The sequence below is a fragment of the Astatotilapia calliptera genome, chromosome 22, assembly GCF_964374335.1.
Source record: "Astatotilapia calliptera chromosome 22, fAstCal68.1, whole genome shotgun sequence".
Classification (NCBI taxonomy): Eukaryota; Metazoa; Chordata; class Actinopteri; order Cichliformes; family Cichlidae; genus Astatotilapia; species Astatotilapia calliptera.
In genome coordinates, this window is record NC_137442.1 from 31,289,226 (window position 1) to 31,309,118 (window position 19,893).

A 19,893-nucleotide genomic window follows, 5' to 3' on the forward strand; every position below is an offset into this window, starting at 1 on the left:
GGCAAAGCAGCAGCTCGGTACTCTGTCCACAAGTTTGTGTCACACCCTAATAAATGTGGGTCAGTGGCGATGAAGTCCACTATACCGTTCTCACGGGAGCAATGTTTCCCACCGTTCTAACAGAAGTTTAGGGGAGGACGCGTATCAGACTTTAGTTAAGAAACACCAACTTGCCCAACTCTGACCAAGCACTCGCAGCTTCAGGTTTGCAAAGGAATACCCAATTGCCCACACCTGCGCTTATGAAAGGAGCGAAGACCAGCTCCGCCCACCAGGGGCGGTCCCAAGTCTCCAGGTCTCACCTGTCACACTGATCTGAACCCGAGCGGTGCTTTGTTATTGGACTTCTGTGCTAATCACAGTTTGGCACTAACGAACACCCTGTTCGAACATAAGAGTGTCCATAAGTGCACGTGGCACCAGGACGCTCTAGGCCGTAGGTCGATGATAGATTTTGCAATCGTATCACCAGACCTGCGACCATATGTTCTGGACACTCGGGTAAAGAGAGGGGCTGAGCTGTCAACTGATCACCACCTGGTGGTGAGTTGAATCAGGTGGCGGGGGAGGACGCTGGACAGACCTGGTGCACCTAAACGCGTAGTGAGGGTGTGCTGGGAACGTCTAGCAGAGGCCCCAGTCCGCGAGATCTTCAACGCACACCTCCGGCAGAGCTTCAACAGCATTCCGAGGGAGACTGGGGACATTGACTGGACCATGTTCAGCGTCTCCATTGCCGAAGCTGCTGCATTGAGCTGCGGCTGCAAGGTGGTTGGTGCCTGCCGTGGTGGTAATCCCCAAACCAAATGGTTGACACCAGAGGTGAAGGGAGCCACCAGGCTGAAGAAGGAGTCCTATCGGGCTTGGTTAGCCTGTGGGACTCCGGAGGCAGCCGACAGGTATCGACAGGCCAAGCGGAATGCGGCTCGGGCAGTGGCTGAAGCAAAAAGTCGTGTGGGAGGAGTTTGGAGAGGCCATGGAAAAAAGACTTTTGGACTGCCTCGAAGAGATTCTGGCAAACCGTCAGGCGTCTCAGGAGGGGAAAGCGGTGCTCTACCTGCACTGTGTATAGTGCTGGCGGAGCGCTGCTGACGTCGACTGAGAAAATTGTCAGGCGGTGGAAGGAATACTTCGAGGACCTTCTTAAGCCCACTGACGTCTTCCGAGGAGGAAGCAGAGTCTGGGGATGAGGGGAATGACCCGCCAATTTCCAGGGGCGAGGTCACTGAGGCAGTTAAACAACTCCTTGGTGGCAGAGCCCCTGGTGTTGATGAGGTCCGCATCGAGTTTCTGAAGGCTCTGGACATTGTAGGGCTGTCCTGGTTGACACGCCTCTGCAATGTTGCGTGGAGATCAGGGGCAGTACCTGTGGACTGGCAGACCGGGGTGGTTGTCCCCACCTTTAAGAAGGGGGACCGGAGGGTGTGTTCCAACTACAGGGGGAATCACACTCCTCAGCCTCCCTGGGAAAGTCTATGCCAGGGTGCTGGAAAGGAGAGTTCGTCCGCTAGTCGAACCTCGGATACAGGAGGAACAATGCAGTTTTCGTCCTGGTCGCGGAACACTGGACCAGCTCTTTATCCTCTCGAGGATACTTGAGGGTGCATGGGAGTTTGCCCATCCAGTCTACATGTGTTTTGTGGACTTGGAGAAGGCATTTGACTGTGTCCCTCGGGGTGTTCTGTGGGAGGTGTTGCGGGAGTATGGGATGTCTGGCACATTCCTACGGGCCATTCGATCCCTATACAACTGTTGCAAGAGCTTGGTTCGCATTGCCGGCAATAAGTCGGACTTGTTCCCGGTGGGTGATGGGCTCCGCCAGGGCTGCCCTTTGTCTCTGGTTCTGTTCATAATTTTTATGGACAGGATTTCTAGGCGCAGCCAAGTGGCGGAGGGCTTTCGCTTTGGTGGCCTCAGAATCTCATCTCTGATTTTTGCGGATGATGTGGTTCTGTTGGCTTCATCGGGTGAGGGCCTCCAGCTCGCACTGAAACGGTTCGCAGCCGAGTGTGAAGCAGTGGGAATGAGGATCAGCACCTCCAAATCTGAGGGCATGGTTCTCAGCCGGAAAAGGGTGGAGTGCCCACTCTGGGTCGGGGATGAGTTCCTGCCCCAAGTGGAGGAGTTCAAGTATCTCGGGGTCTTGTTCGCGAGTGATGGGAGAAGGGAGCCGGAGATCGACAGACGGATTGGGGCTGCAACTGCAGTAATGCAGATGCTGCACCGGTCCGTCGTGGTGAAGAGGGAGCTGAGTGTAAAAGCGAAGCTCTCAATTTACTGGTCGATCTACGTCCCTACCCTCACCTATGGCCATGAGCTGTGGGTAGTGACCGACAGAACGAGATCGCGGATACAAGCGGCAGAAATGAGCTTCCTCCGAAGGGTGGCTGGCCTCTCCCTTAGAGATAGGGTGAGAAGTTTGGCCATCCGGGAGGGGCTCAGAGTAGAGCAGCTGCTGCTCCACATCGAAAGGAGCCAGCTGAGGTGGTTCGGGCATCTGACAAGGATGCCCCCTGGGCGCCTCCTGGGTACGGCTGGAAATAAATAAAATGCCTCAGGAATTATCGGTTATTGTGAAAAATAATGACCATGAAATAATATTTCACAATAAGTAAATTTATATAGCAGAATGTAATATATTTCAGCATTTTTTTCAAAATGTGTTCCATGATTTCACAATATCATTCTCACATTACATATCTGTGTCTTATTTATTCACATAGTTATTTATTTCATCTTGACCTATTTATTTATTTATTTAATTTTAAACACTTTGGAGTTTCATACGGTTCGGTTCTTTGGAGGTTAATAGCACAAACTGAGACAGGATACAAAGTCAAACTCAGCCACAGTTCTGTCAGTCCAGCCGAAAGCCTTCTATACATCTGCTGGGAAATCACCAAGCCACTTTGCAACCCACCTCCACCGCAGCTCCTTTACACATCATGTTTGGCTTAATGATGTCATACAATGCATACTTTATTCTGTGGCATGCCATCTTGCTATTGTTCTATCAGACAGACAAATAAAAAAATTACTTGTTTTGTTTTTTTTTAACAAAATGGTGCCTGACTGAAATACTGTCTGTATACTTTGGAGGTTACACTCTCTGTACTGTTTTTTATGATACTGCATGCTCACTTTATTGCATGTGAGAATGGCTGCCCCTTGTCCTGAAAGACCTTTTTCACAGCAGACGTTTTGGCAGGTAATAAGTGGAAAGCCGTGGGTGCAGTTAACAACATTAACCCTCAAACACACGGGTCGTTTTCCCAATATTATTTCATATCTTCTAGTGACCCAAGGCATGTATGAGGCAGATATAAACCATATAATAAATCTGAACCACTTGCAACCTTTTCTGAGTTTAGAATAAAACAGTGGGTTTCTCACTCAGGAAAATTTTAAATGATTTACACAAAAGAAAAAAAGTCACCCTTAGTTTTTCAGTACAGTCAGAACATAATACTTTGCATTATGTCTTACAGAAACCTGCTGTACCTTATCAAAAAGAGACACCGACCAAAGCACGAATCAGTCATTCAGCAATCGCTAATCACAGTCACATGCTAGTGATTGGAGTGTGGTTGGTGGAAAAATGTTCATTGGGCCACTGCTTTGCAGCTAGAGCATCTATCAGCTTTTAGAAGTTGCAGAACATCTTCCCCCTTTTCTCCAGCTGTGACCACAGCACTTTCAAAGCTGGCATTTTCCAGGAGATTATGTGGTCAAGAGCTCTTCATGCATCTTCATTTTGCAAGTTTGTCCTGCTTGGCTTTCACAGAAAAAACAGTTGAGGCAGTTAAGGTAGCAATAGGAAGATTCTCTCACCCATCAGTCTCCTCTGGAGCGCTAATTTTGTTATTCTCTTACTCTGACTCTAGTTTTACATTTTCTAAATCATGACTTGCAAAAAGAAACACTAGTTCTGCATCATCTGTAGCCTCAGGTGCATCTAAATCTGCAGAGCTGCTGTCATCAAAACCCTCAAACATCAAAGACAGTGCTGCGTCGAACTGAATGTGCTTCAGCACAATCATCCACTGTTTTTTTGTTATTGTGTCTGGCTTTAAAGATATTGTAACAATGGTATTCACCACCACTAAAACTTAAAACATTGCCCTCCAGTTACATCCAGCATACACTTTTACATACCTCAGATCACTTACAGCCTTACAGTCTTCCACAGACTGAATGTGGTATGTGACGGCTGTGTGCAAACAGGAATAGGACCCAAGGTGCAGACTCCGGAGACAAACTTAAACCAAAACAGCTTTAATGCTGAACGCAAACATAACATAACTGGGAAAAACTGAAAATAAACTAACACCGGTGGACTGGCAAAACACACAGCAAAATAAACGGTAGATCACGACACGGACACAGAGAAACACAGGGCTTAAATACAAAGAGGGAGCAATCAGGGAATGAATAACAGGAGGGAAACACAGCTGGGGCAAATCAGAACTGACGAGACAAAAGGAAGCGTAAACTGAACACACTGAGATAAGACAGAGACCTTCAAAGTAAAACAGGAAACACATAACACAGACTCACATGCAGGCACTACAGAGGGAACAGAGACGTGGGACCAGGGCAGACACAAACACTGACTGAACACGGGGATATAGGAACTAAGGATACACAGAGACGCGAACTAGACAAGGGGATACAGGTGATAGGGGAGACAGAGCAACTAAAGAAGACAGAGACAGAACTCAAAGAAACCAAAGACTAGAAAGTATAAATAATATAATAAACTCAAAAACCCTGGGTCAACGACCCAGGCATCCTAACACCCGGAGTCATAAACTTAGACTGGAAAAAGCCTTTCTTAATATTATTAGTTATAGGAGATCCCTCTTTACGACATATTTTTATAAGCAGGCTTTTTCTGTGCCTCCACTTTGAGTTATATCTGTGTTATATTATTTTTGTTGTTAATATTTTTTTAATGACAAGTTAAACTCTCTGTAGTTGGCAGGTTATTATAGCATTCTTGGGGAAAGTCCAGTTTGGTACTGTGATATTTGTGCTGTTTGCAGATTCTGCCCCCAAGGCTCATGCTATCATATCAGAAAAAATAGAGAGCGCAGCTGCGGATAAAAATTTTTTCACTTCACTGGGATCAAAGATGGATTTTTCAATCCAGTGGAAGAAGAGGCAAACAGCTGTCTCAAGTGGAAGAGTCTCATTCTGCAGGCAAATGGATCAAAAGATTGATTGTTGGTTCTGCTCTCCAGCTGGCTGTACTGTTTCTGAAGGGAAATTTCCTAATATCTTGGCCACTTGGGTCAAGTAGAATTTGGTCCCTTTCATCAGTCCTGGCACCTCATCCCTGATACATGAGCTAAGCATCAGCAGTAAAAACTAATGACAGGTGACGGATGCTAAAGCAATTTTATCCCCTTAACACCTATAATATTCAATACATCAGTTTTGATGAGTTTTGGAGGTAATTTGTGAGGTCAGACATTGATGTCGGATGAAAAGGCCTGACCCGCAATCTCCACTCTAATTCATTCTAAAGGCGTTCTCTCAGGCTGGGGTGCAGGCCAGTCAAGTTCTTCCACACCAAACTTGCTCATCCATGTCAAACTGTTCCCACAAAGTTGGAAGCATAAAACTGTCCAAAATGTCTTGGTATGCTGAAGCATTAAGAGTTCCTTTTACTGGATCTAAGAGGCCAAGTCTAACTCCTAAAAAACAACCCCACACCATAATCCCCCCTCCACCAAACTTTACATTTGGCATAGTGCATTCAGATGAGTACCGTTCTCCTGGCAACCACCAAGCTCAGACTCGTCCATCGGATTGCCAGATGGAAAAGTGTGATTTGTCTCCACTGCTCCAGCGTCCAGTAGAGGTGTGCTTTACACCACTGCATCCATAGTGCTCATACACAGACCGGGACAAAACACAAGTGGCATCCTACCTCCTGGCTCTTCCTCTACCCAGACGGCATCTTTGCCAAAACCAAACTGTGTATTTCTAGTGAGGACATGTTTGAAGCTGCTTACCTCCTGCTGTGTGCTCCATGTGACACTGACAGCTTCAGACAATGCCCCAGCTCTCCCGAAGCTTTCTGAATCTCATGTGCAAAAACCGCTCAAGGGACAAGTTCACGCTTGAATACTGAGTGAGATACACCTAGAAACTTTCTTGTAATATATCAATCAGGCTCAGAACATTATGGAGATAGTACTTCTCCCAGGATGCTATGAACAAAAAGAGATGTGGAGATGGAAGACCACCTGAGCTACGGTTCTCATGCTTTTGTAAATCTTGAACAGAATCCAGTTAAAGAATAGATTAGAATACACATACGAGGATTACTGGGTTTATGCATGATTTATGACCTCCCCCCTCCAAAAACCTCACAAAACAAAAACAAAACACACTCATTGTGGATCTGCTGATGAAGATGATGATGTACGACACTACGCATTTTCAAACCTGATAATCAATCAATCAATCAATAGCTTCTAAGATGGCGCTGGAGTGACGGCAGCCTTTCCAAGTAGCTCTGCAACACCGCACCTTTTTTGTTAACTTTAACTTTTTTAGACTAGGCTTTTCAAACTTTTTTTCACCTTCCTCTACTTATACCTCTTAGATATAGCGATACAAGATGGATAATGCACTTTTTAAAACTTCTGGAACCAGTTCCTTCATCTATTCGAGAGCGGAGCTGCTGGCACTAAAAACAAAGGGACAGACCGGCATGCGACACAACATCCCGGCCGAGCTAAAGAGGAGCTACAGAGGCTGCAAAGCTGGAGCGAGGAGAGCGGATCACCGGAGGCGATTCAAACCATCAATCCCGACAGTGATCATGGGCAACGTGAACTCGTTACAGAATAAGATTGATGAACTGTGCGCTCTGAACAACCACAGACTATACCGTGAGTGCAGCTTGTTTATCTTCACGGAGACGTGGCTAACCGAGCTAACGCCGCAGGCTAACGTAGACCTATGCGGTTTCACATCCGTGAGAGCCGATAGGGACATGCAGGCCAGCGGAAAAAGCAGAGGTGGGGGACTCATTGTCTACGTTAACAACAGATACTGTAACCCTGGACACGTCTCCGTTAAAGTTTCGGTATGCCGTCCGGACCTGGAGCTGCTAGCTGTTAGCTTGCAGCCATATTATCTACCTCGGGAGTTCAGTCATGTGATCTGTGTGTGTGTTTACATCCCTCCGAGGGCCGACGCAACAGCTGCCTGTGAGAAAATACACACAGTCACAGCAAGACTTCAGACACAAAACCCTGAGGCTTTCATTATTATATCTGGAGACTTTAACCATGCCACACTGGACTCTACTCTGGCTGCTTTTCACCAGTTTGTGAATTGTCCCACAAGGAGCAACAGGACAATTGACCTACTGTATGCTAATGTGAGAGATGCATACAGAGCCACCCCCCTCCCCCCACTAGGGAAGTCAGACCACAACCTGGTTTACCTACAGCCACAATACACACCCCTCGTCCAAAGGCAGCCGGTCTGCGACTGGGGAGAGTGCCCGCCCTATGGAAGACATCCTGCATCGTCCCGGTCCCCAAAAAGAACCGGCCCAATGAGCTGAATGACTTCCGACCGGTGGCACTGACGTCACATCTTATGAAGACTCTAGAGCGGCTCTTCCTCAACCTCCTCCGACCACAGGTACAACATGCCCAGGACCCACTACAGTTTGCATACAAGGCGGGTGTCGGAGTGGAGGATGCCATCCTGTACCTCCTACACAGAGCCCACTCACACCTGGATGGGGGAAAAGGCACGGTCAGGATCCTGTTTCTTGACTTTTCCAGTGCCTTTAATACCATCCGGCCCTGTATGCTTCAAGAAAAACTGAACAGGATGGAGGTGGACCCCTGCCTGGTGGCTTGGATCTCCGACTACCTCACCAACAGACCACAGTACGTCAGGCTGAAGGACATCACGTCTGACACAGTGGTCAGCAGCACAGGAGCACCACAGGGAGCTGTGCTGTCCCCTCTTCTCTTCACCCTGTACACCTCTGACTTCTGCTACAACTCTGAATTATGCCACATTCAGAAGTTTGCAGATGACACGGTCATCATGGGGTGTATCTGGGATGATCAGGAAGAGGAGTACAGAAGTCTGGTGAGGAACTTTGTCGCATGGAGTCACACAAACCACCTGCAACTCAACACCTCAAAGACTAAGGAACTGGTTGTGGACTTCGGGAGGTCTAGAGCAGGTCCACTGCCGGTTCAGATAGAGGGGGAGGAGGTGGAGGTGGTCAACAAGTACAAGTACCTCGGGCTGTGGGTGGACAATAAACTGGACTGGTCATGCAACACAGAGCACCTGTATAAAAAAGCCCAAAGCCGACTGTACTTCCTCAGGAGGCTGAGGTCTTTTAACATCTGCAGGAAGCTCCTGAGGATGTTTTACCAGTCGGTGGTTGCTGGAGTACTTTTCTATGCTGTGGTGTGCTGGGGGAGCAGCACAGCAAAGAAGGACTCATCCAGGCTGGAGAAACTGATCAGGAGGGCTAGCTCTGTGGTCGGCATGAAGCTGGACACTCTGGTGACAGTGGCAGAGAAAAGGACATTAAAGAAACTGATGGACATTATGGACAATGCCAGACATCCTCTGCACACGGCCATTAACAACCAGAAGAGTCTGTTCAGTGACAGGTTGCTTCTCCCAAAGACAAGAACTAACAGACTTAAAAACTCCTTTGTCCCACACGCCATCAGACTGTTTAACCCCTCCCTGGAGGGGAGAGGGAGGGGGAACAGGAGGACAAAGGAGGGGGGAACAACTAAGCTGTAGTGCCTCTTCACCTCACTGTGCAATACTTTTGTAAATAGTCAACGGTGCAATAGACTCAATACTTGAAATGTGCAATTCACTTGTATTTTTATTTTTATTCCTATTTATTCTATTTATCCCCTTCGTATATTTTATTTATATTGTCTCTGTATTTATATATATATGTGTGTGTGTGTGTGTGTATTATATATATATATATATATATATATATAATATTCTGTAACTCTGTAACTTCTGTCGGTGCTGTGCTTTTTTGGAAATCGAATTTCCCAGAGGAACCCACCCGAGGGATTAATAAAGTTCTATCTAATCTAATCTAATCAATCATCTGATTATGCACAGGTCATAAATCCACTGATCAGTTGCTTATAAGAAAGAAAATAGTGTTGGGAGACGGGAAGAGCAAAGATGCATTTCTGCTTGGGTAAAATCATAATCACTCGTCTGTCTTGGCACCCCATCCCCCATGCACAAGCTATATCATCCACTGAAATTCTCACACAAAACAAACACGCACAAACAGACACATACACTGGGGGTGGTGGTGGGGGGTTCTAGCATGCAAAAAGGGAGAGAAAAATGGCACAGCAATGGAGGCAAATTGTACAGATTTGGTGAAATTTGGAGGTGGCGACTGAAAGAGAAAGACAGCGAGGGTATTTTGGGAAGATGGATTATGCTGAGAATGGGAAACAGAGAAGGAGAAACACAGAAGCATGTAGACAGGCAGCAACAGAGAGGTGGGGGGAGTTCATATTGTGGAAGGGGGGGTGGGGGGGGGTGTCAGTGGTGGATGGTGGGAGACTAGGCTACATGACGTTTGTTTCCATGGTGATGGTCTCTCCATCTCCCACACGTAGGGAGATGGTGCTTTAATGTGTGTCTGTGCTCGTGTGGATGTCTGCATATGTGTGTGTGTGTAATGGCATTTTGGTCAATAAAGAACCAAGCTCTTGTTGTTGACATAGTGGGCATTATATTGATACTGCATTAAAACCACGGCTATGAATGGTCCCAGCTAGCAGTCTGAAGCAGCTTTGCACAGTATCTTAACACACACACGCTTGCTGGATGAAGCGCTTCACCCAAACCAACGTACAGGATAGTCTGAATCCAAATAAGGGGAGCTTTTATGCCTGGGTTTTGCCAGGGTGAGAGCTTCTTCTGCCCATTCTGAGCTCTCGCCACCTTACTCTTGCAGGGATCACTTTTTATCAACTGACTTCTCTAGCCGTGTTGTATTTGGGATGCTTTGGATAGAAATGCTGTATTTATGGTAATTAAATAAAGTGGGAAAATAAGAGACAGCCACCAAATCCCCTCCATTTTCCACAGGGCTGCAGTGATAGCTGATCGGCTGCGATGAATCAGTTTGTTTTTCACCTGTGCTTCTGCCGTCCAGGCTTTTACTCACTGATGGCTGTAATAATGGTTAAAAATAGCACCGAGGGGGTTGATGCCTTGCCATTTGGCATGGAAATGCTATAGCAAGGTGGCAGGCTTTTAACTTTATTGGGCATAAATGTATCCAAGAGCTGCACCTCAGGTGGGGATTGGACGCAAGGGTTAAAGTGCAGGGTAGCCTTGAGATGTCTGCGCAGGATGTTGTGCACAAACAATGTGTTTACGAGAGATGTGATTGCGCCTGTGTTGGAGAAAACAGGCTGATATCTGTGTGGGGCGTGACCGGCATGGCGAGAGGATTCGACTGTCGCGCCGAGCTGGAGTAAGGAGGAGGAAGAGGAGGAAGGGAGGGGAAGTGGCTTGGGAATGCTGCAGAATCTTGAAGCCAACGTCGCCATCTGGTGTCAGATGAAAGTCAGGGCAATAATGAGGAAATGTAAAGCATCAGAGAAAATGTTATATTGAGTGCTGAAAAATAGTGCACAACTACAAAACTAATCTCGATATTTATAGATATAAACTATATAATAATAATATTTAGCAATGTGAACAGACGCACACATTCTCTTGCCAATCATCCACTTTTAGGCAGATAACCACACACTCAATTGAGCATGCAGGGCCAACATCATTCATTCAGGGGATTGGCAGTTTTCCATGCCAACAGTGGAGCAGATAATTCAGGGTACACATCCGTTTCACTCCATTGACTTGATATATCACTACTAGCACCCGCAAGAATCTGTCTGGCTATGTGCTCGTCTGTGTCACACGTCTCTCACATTGTTAACATTTTTTTCCATCTCTTTCAATCAGACTCTGTCAGACATGAGATAAAGATATGACAAATTAGAATTGTGCTCTCCTATTTTTTAGTGAAACAGTTTGGGAGAGCACAGCAGAATACCACACATGGGTCAAAGCTCTCACTTGAAAGCTGCAAAGTGATTCACGAAAGATTTATGAGGCAAATACGTTTTTGTACCAGTGTCATGACAATGAAATGAACAAAAGTGACCCTCTGAGGTCTAAGTCACCAAAGGTGGCAACCCTAATGTTAACCCTATATGTCCCTATATGAGAAAGATGAAACTGACTTTTTTTCTGTTGTAACTTTTCTATTTTTAACGTATATAGTTTTGGAGGTGTGCAAGTTAGAATGATAAAAAGAAAAATGTTTGGGAGAACAATTTAACTGAAAACAGCAATTACTTCTTTTTAAAATCATCAAATGTATTTTGTTAAACAATCAAGCAGATTCAGTTCAATTCTTTTTATTTATACAGCACAAAATTGCAATAAAAGTCACTTCAAGGCTCTTTATATCGTAAGGTGAAGACCTTACAATAATACAGAGAAAGCCCCATAAGAGGACCCCTTATGAGCAAGGGCTTGGTGACAGAGGGAAGCAAAAACTCCCTTTCAACAGGAAGAAACCTCTGGCAAAACCATGCTAAGGGAGGGGCAGCCATCCAGATTGGGGGTGGGTGGAGACACACTGTGGAAGAAAGCCAGAGTTTAAGATCAAGATAAGACTGGAGACAGTTATCATTAAAAGTCATTAAAAGTCATAGTATCACCTAAAACCCTCTATAGGGCATTCAGTGAAATACTTTATTAGAGTGGAGAGAGTATGAGAAGACATGACAATTAGATTTTTACCTCTGTGATTTCGTTCAATAATTACTTCAAATATGATTACCATATATGGTTCTTTGCCACACACAGGGTTAGGGATCTATGTGATCTATGAGGGTTTTTCGAGTCTTTCAGCAGATTGTTTTGATTTTGGCTCTTTATGCATTAGTTTTATGGCCCAAAGAAAAGCAAAATAAAAGAAAATAGTTTTAGGCCTCAGGTGGCCACAAACCTAATCTCCAAAACACCTAAACTTAGCTTGCTGTACTTGTGTATCCGGTTGTTCAGTGATGACGTGACGAATCCTACTTCCGGGTCTAAAGTAGTCTGCGTTTAATATGGCTTTTGTGTTGTTAACATGTTTAATGTTATGTATTTTCTTCTATTTGATCTCAAAAAGCTCCTAAAACAGTCAGTGATCACTGTTGACCTCCCTCGTCTTTTATTACCACTAATCATTTATTTAAGCTCAGTTTTTAAAACCTTAGGATGTAGCTACAGCCCAGCCCATGCAGCAGTATATGAATGACTAACCTCGTATTGTGGATGGATTATCTCAGTTGTTCTCCTGGCTGACGTTTGGTCCTTTTACAGCATCCTGCCATGCGATTACATTTGTCCCTGACCACCGAGAACACTCATGGTAACTTTTATCGAGTGGAAAAAAGGTTAGCTTGTTTATATTATGCTAACATAGCTGTGTCGCTAGCGGTCACGTAGCACATCATTATATACCAGCTAGCCCAACTTCAGTAACCCTACAAACGTCACTGCTGTTTAGTTTTCTGCCTTCATTTATGCTGGAAGTGATAACAGAGCTGTACATTTTAATTTGTTTCCAAAACCCCGCAGTCAGGACATGCTATATTGTATTTAGATAGAAGCTAGCGAGCTAACTCCCTGCTAACTTCTAACTCCGTTAAATGTCATAAATTTCGTTTTCATGGATGCCTGGATGTTAAACTCAATTGTTACACCTGGTAGAGCAGAACGCTGATCATTTTATTAAAGATGAAAGACTTTAGACAGTTTTTCAACTCTCAGTAATGCCATAGTGATCGTTTGATATATGGACCTGCAGCGGAGTTTAGACCCAGACACGGCTAGTGACGTCAGACTGAACAACCGGATTATCCAGTTGTCTGCTAATATGTTAGTGTGATTAAGGCACAATACATCAATAATGCGTTATTATCTGTAGACAGTGTTGGGGAGTAACGGAATACATGTACCGCCGTTACGTATTTAAAATACAAAATATGAGTAACTGTATTCCGTTACAGTTACCGTTTAAAAAGGTGGTATTCAGAATACAGTTACTTTGTTGAAATAAATGGATTACACTGCGGTACTTTCCTGTTTCATTTTGTCGCGGGTCAGGACTGTTTGGGTTTTGTTTGACAGCTACGTTCTGTTGTTCCAGGCGGCAGCGTTACGGTTGCCATGGTTACAGGGCGACGCTCTCTCTTTCTGCGACTGTGTGTTTCCTGGGTGAGAGAGCACCTTTTCGTTGTTGTTGTTGTGCTAACAGGTAGAATGCTACAAGCATAGCTTTAAAGAATGTAGCATCATGGGCAGTGTAGTCCGTGTTGCAGGGAGAATGGACTGCCATACCCATTATGTGTCTGTGAGCGTGAGGAGGGAGAAAAAGGGGAGTGGAAAGGTACGAGTTGTCATCGAGAAAAAACGGGAGCTGGAAGCATGTAAATATAATAATAACCATTTCAGCCAAGAAGAGTGCCTGACGAGCCCAGTTGTAAGTAAGCTATTAAGACTCGACTGTACACAGTGTTCGTGTTTTCCTCCGAAAACGATAAGTTCCGTTGGAGCAGCCTGTCAACGCCTCTCTCTGTCTCTCGCAAGAAAAGTTGACCCACACAACAAAGTAAAGCTATTTTTCGGCTATGAGCCGACAGGGACCCCGCCGTATTAGTCAGAGGTCCCTTTACTACAGTTCGGAGTCGCGGACCTTCAGTAATAGTAATAAATCACACAGCAATAGTACATTCACGTTGTTGTAAAAAGCATGATAATATATTAAGTAATCCAAAGTATTCAGAATACGTTACTGTCATTGAGTAACGTAACGGAATACGTTACAGAATACATTTTGGGGCATGTATTCTGTATTCTGTAATGGAAAAAATTTTAAAAGTAACCTTCCCAACACTGTCTGTAGACATAAATCAATAGATTCTCTTGATATTCTGCTCTCAGTATGAAAACATTTAAATATTTAAGAAAGTGCAATCCGTTGGCTACAGCTGTGGCAAAGCTCAGGTGTTTGTCTATGAATGATTCCTTTATCTTGTTGCCTTGGATAATTTACATATTGTATTTTTAAGACTATTATATTTACATTTTTAAGCTCAATAACAGACAAGTTTAGAGTGACTTTTATATTCCCGTTTGAACTGTTTAGCAAACTGATTTTTGTTTTGTTCTATTGTAGTTTTACAAAAGAGCATAGTTACTTATGAGAAGCTTGAATAAAGTCAAGGTAAAGTTATCTGTCTACAGCTTTCAAGATGGAAACTCACAAGAAGGAGAAAATGTTTGAGATTTAATACAATCACAAAAACTTGATAGATAGATAGATAGATAGATAGATAGATAGATAGATAGATAGATAGATAGATAGATAGATAGATAGATAGATAGATAGATAGATAGATAGATATTTTGAATTCCATGAATTAATGCTAATGCTGGTACTCTTATTAATGAACTGAATAAACATGAAAAGCAAACCATCCTTTAAGGGTTAACTTTTCACATCATTGTAACAGGTTCAAAGAAGGTTCAAAGCTAGAGGAGCAAAGCCACACTGTGACCACTAGAGGGTGCTTGAGGTTAATTCATCAATTTAAAAAAGTAAATCCACCAAAAAAATAAATTCAGAAGTAGTACTTCGTATCGGGAACAGTTCTTTATGTTTAGCAACCTCGGCCTCGAGAGTGACACGACCCACTCTCTCTCACTGTTTGTTTTAACACAGGAGATGGATAGCTGATACCTCCCAGGAGTTAAAGGTCACACTCTCAACTTCACCAGCTGCCCAAGTAAAGAGCACAGATTAAAGGCCACACCTGTCTCTGTGATGAAGTAACAGGCCCTGTAGTAAAGGTTAGTTACTTTAGGTCAGTGTACAGAAAAAAACATAGCTCAAAACAGCAGAAAGATTGAGAAAATGGAATATTTTGCCATATGACAATGTATTAAACAACAGTGAGTTTTAAATGTCTAAGCTTATTAAATATTATTGGAACATTAAAGCTGCCACATCTTTGCTGTATAATGCACTGTTGTCCCAATCCCACAGAAAGAGACTGACTAAAATCTGTCTTCAGATCATTAAAAGTTGAAAACAAAATGTATAAAAACATGTTTTTATTTGACATGAGCTATGTTCCTTCTACTATATGCAGAGGATTGTAATGATTGGTAATACTACTTGTGAACTGTCTTTCACTTTTAGTTTGTTTATATGATATTCTGGACAACACCAGAGCGGAGCGGAAGGTCACGCGCCTCATTTCACCACCTGATTGTGCATGAAAATAAGAGTCGGAGCACTCTTACTACTGTTGGTGAGGTGATGAGGTTGGTTTTACATACTCACTTTAGGAGTTCCTAGACATCAGCCATGACACAAGGCATAATATAACCAGGACAAGGTTAATACCCCTGTTAACCTCTTACCATTGACCAGGTTTGTGGCAACCTGGGTAGCTTCATATGTACCCATCTATATGAAAATCTCACCTCTTTCTATCTGAATGAAAATAAGATAAGATAAGATAGAACTTTATTAATCCCTCGGGTGGGTTCCTCTGGGAAATTCGACTTTTTTTTTTTTTTTTTTTAAGATAAGATACTAAAACACAAGAAGTGTAAGACCAGAAACACACGTGCTTGTCCTCTGAAGTCAGCAGCATAGTGACCATAAAGATTTTTGGCATTGTTTTCACACACAAAGGTCGGTGCTATAGTGTTTTAGCTTTTACAGGTTGGTATATGAATGCACTCACTAAGAAACACCTGTACACAATGTTTATCCATGCAAATATCCAGAAGCTGGTGCACGGTGGCCTCTCATGACTGGTTACCCCGAGAGAAAGTCTACAATAGTGGCTTCCAGCCTTGACATGAAATCCAGTAGTCCAAAAGCCAACAGATGTGAATATTGTGTAACTTTATGAATTTGAAGCTACAAATCTTGAATTTATTCCATGAAATGCCAAGAGACTCTCAAAGGAACATGTTTTGGAGTAGGTGACATTTTCATTGAGGTTTAGGATATAAAAAAAAAACATCTGTATGAAATGAGGTAAATACAACTTAGAATAACAAAACTACATGACATGTTATGGCACTACTTTCTGTATCTTTACTGATAAATACAGGTTTGCTTCCATCAGCTAACAGATGAGAGTACAGAATAACTCACTCTATCACCATCTGTTGGATGTCCTTCTTGAACGTTGCCTGGACATCACTGCTGAACATCACCTGAGACTCCTTCAATAAGCTTCGAGAACTGAACACTACTTCAAGAAATTACAAGAACATTAGTCTAAGAGAGTTCAGTGTGTTGCCCTGTCAGGGCCAGATCTCTCTAAAAAGAGACGTTTAATCTCAATTTGCACAAGTCACAGCAAAATAACTTTTGTATGAATAGAATAGAGCTAAATACAGGACTAGGTTATAAAAATTCATTATTCTTTGAGCGAATAAAAGCCACTGACACTTGCTAGACCTGTGATGGTCGCAGCGTCTAGTGTGTGGCATATTTTTCCACTGTGTTTCTGGCATCCAGGTTCTGCCCCCTTGGCTTTCACATGCTTGGTTTCTCAAGTTTTTCCTTATGCTAATCCTGTGTCTCCTTGTGCTTTCTGCTACCTTAATTCAGGATCACTATTCGACTCACCTGCATTTGCCTCACTACACACCACTCACCTGTTTTTCTGCACAATCTCTCCTCTGAAAACACCTAAAACACATAACATCTCCCCTGTCTGCCCTCCTGCTCGCCCGTCACCTCCAGATCACTGAAATGGTTGGACTAACTACCACCGTCTCCTGGACACTCACTCACCCTCCCCAGAACCCTGGTTCCCTCTATTTTGCAATTAAGCGTCACCTCACTACAACTCACCTTCTGCCACTGGTGCTCTGTTTTGCATTAACACCCCCCCCCCCCCCCCCATTTTTCCAAGTGTTTCAGTGCATGAGACTCTCAATCCAGTAACACGTCCCAGTTATTCCACCGAATGCTTCTGGGTCCAATACACGTACCGGCCGTGTGACAGGAACAACAAATAAACTGATCTAGCTAGACGTGTGAAGAAAACAGTGATAACATATTACAGTTTTTCTCGATTGCTTAAACACTATAACCAGGCCTCTAAACTAAAATTTCAAAACCGTAACGCTATTGTTCAAAAAGCTCACCCATTTCCCTGAACTATAAACACTATTCCCTGCTTTGACACATGACTCAAATTTGGTGAACTGTTACTGCAAAACTCTACACACAAATCCCTACATTTTACAGTGCTTACACCATGTAGTCATTTAGAAAGCACTAGCATGCAATAATGTTAACTTAAGTCAGCATAGCTTGAGCTCAATTAGCACACAATTAACCAGGTGGAAACACTAGGAGTCAAAATTTAGCACACACCAATCAGAACCTGCGATGGATAGATTAAAGGGCCAAAGTCAGCTCATTCAGGTTTGAAACGTGGTGGAGGAAGAGGACATGGTGAAAGAGGAGGACGTGGTGAAAGAGGAGGAGGAGGTGGTCTAGGACAACAGGGAGGAGGGAGAGGTGGAGGAGGACGTGGTGAAGGAGGTGGAGAACGACGGCGACAAGGAAGGGGAAGAGCAAGGGCAACAAGACAGTCAGTCTCGGATGAAATTCGAGCCACTTTAGTTGACCATGTTCTTGTCCATGGGATGACTATGAGGGAGGCTGGGCAACGAGTACAACCAAATTTGAGTCGCTTCACTGTTGCCTCCATCATCAGAACCTTCAGGGAGGAAAACAGGTAGGTGTACTTGCAGTAAGACTGCTTTGTACAGTAACGTTTAAGTTACTGAACTTATGTGTCTTGAGTTTCAGTATGTTTCCATTATTTGCCTGTAAAATGAATGTGTGACAGTTACAGTAATGAGTGCTTCTATTTTTGTAGGACACAGAGACGACCACCTGGTGGAGGCAGGTTAAGGCTTTTGTCGGAGGAGCAAGAGAGGGAACTTGTAAACATGGTAATTGCAAATAATGTAATCCGCCTGCAAGAGATTCAAAGGAGAGTGATTGAGGATGATCATCTTTTTCGAGGCATACATGCCATCAGCCTCTCCACAATTGACCACATCCTCCGAAAGAATCAATTCCGGATGAAACAGGCATACCGAGTCCCTTTCGAACGAAACTCTGACAGAGTGAAAAACCAACGTGTGGAATATGTTCAGGTATGAGTTTTGATACTGTATAAAGTATTGTGTACCATCACAGCATGGCAGTTTATGCTGCCATTTCAGCACTCTTGAACTGTGGTTCAGGGTACCGATTGACTCTACTGTGTTATGTGTTTTGCAGAGAATCTTTGAGATTGAAGGACGGCCTGTTCCCCATGAAATAATCTTTGTGGATGAGGCAGGTTTTAACCTGACCAAAAGAAGGAAAAGGGGGAGGAACATAATTGGCCATCGGGCTATTGTAAATGTCCCTGATCAGCGTGGGGGGAATGTCACTATGTGCGCAGCCATCAGCCAACGAGGGGTACTCCACCGCCATGCCGTACTAGGACCCTATAACACTATGCTTCTCCTTGCTTTTCTTGATGGTTTAAGACAACATATGTTCCAGCTGGACTACAGGGAACCAGCACAGCCAGAGCAGCCTCACTACGTTGTTGTGTGGGATAACGTCAGCTTCCATCGCGCTGCTCTGGTTCGTGACTGGTTTACCAATAACCCAAGGTTTTCTAATATCTTTCTGCCTGCATACTCTCCCTTTCTAAACTCGATAGAGGAGTTATTTTCGGCATGGCGGTGGAAAGTGACCGAGAACCTTATGTCCATGTTCACCTCCTTCAGGCCATGGAAGAGGCCTGCCTAGACATATCAAGTTTTTCCTTATGCTACCTTAATTCTTGCATGCCAGGGGTGGATCAGGCATGCAAGAGGATTTTACCCCCGCTGCCTGGCTGGGGCCAATATAGCCTGTGATGTGGATGAGATTCTCTGGCCTGACCCAGACCAAAGACAAGATGCTGAGGTGGGATAATGTTTCTGGTGTGTGTTGTACTGTATAGTACATGAATGACAATGTGCCACTGTACATACATTGGTTGCGTCTTTTGTGTTTATCATGTGACAAGGGTTTTGAAGGGGAGAACCATAAGCAACCTATTTGTTTTGGAACTATTGTTTTGAATTAATTGTACCAGTGTGCAAAACTCTGTTGTAGTGTGTGTGTTTTTGAGGGCTTGTGTTTGATGTCTGTGGGCAAAGTTTGGTTTTTCAGCAGGAGTGAATAGTTTTGGGTGTAGAGCTTCATTTTGACCTGGAAATAGGATGTTTGGGAAATTGAGTGAGATGTTATGGATTTGTGTTTACTGTTGTGAGGATATGAGGCGTAGTTTCAGGAAATGTGTTTTAGCAATCGAGAAAAACTGTAAAACAAGTACTATGTGTCCCATCTCTCCAATACAGAATATAGATTATAAAATACAAGCTACAACCACAAAAGAAGTTTTATTCTTTTACCAGTATAATAATAAACTTCACCATATGCAGAGTACTACATGATAACGATAATGCTACTTAAACTGTTTGTCAGCTGTCACCAAACTACCTTTAGTTTGCCTATATAATAAAAGACAGGAAGTTCACTTTGCTAATTTCACCACCTGATGATTCATGGAAATAAGAGCCTAAGCTCTCTTTCTGTGTCAATGAGGTGATATCTTTAGTTTTACATAGTCATTTTAGGATTTCCAAAACCATTGATATTAATCAAATGTGAGTTCC

General features: G+C 43.8%; 2 long non-coding RNA genes across 3 annotated transcripts in view; one reads left to right on the top strand and one right to left on the bottom strand.

The window, feature by feature from the left end:
* LOC113015034 (uncharacterized) overlaps positions 1 to 4,715 on the bottom strand; it is a 53,511-nt gene extending 48,796 nt beyond the window's left edge. For both annotated transcript variants that reach the window (XR_013904523.1, XR_013904522.1), the window contains exon 1: positions 4,156 to 4,715. This is a non-coding gene — a long non-coding RNA (uncharacterized LOC113015034). The remainder of the gene's footprint in view (positions 1 to 4,155) is intronic.
* An 11,974-nt stretch (positions 4,716 to 16,689) lies between these two features.
* Positions 16,690 to 19,517, top strand: LOC145423542 (uncharacterized). Its single transcript, XR_013904594.1, has 3 exons — positions 16,690 to 17,903; positions 18,048 to 18,330; positions 18,458 to 19,517. It is a non-coding gene; the product is annotated as an uncharacterized LOC145423542 (long non-coding RNA).
* The last annotated feature ends 376 nt before the right edge of the window (positions 19,518 to 19,893 follow it).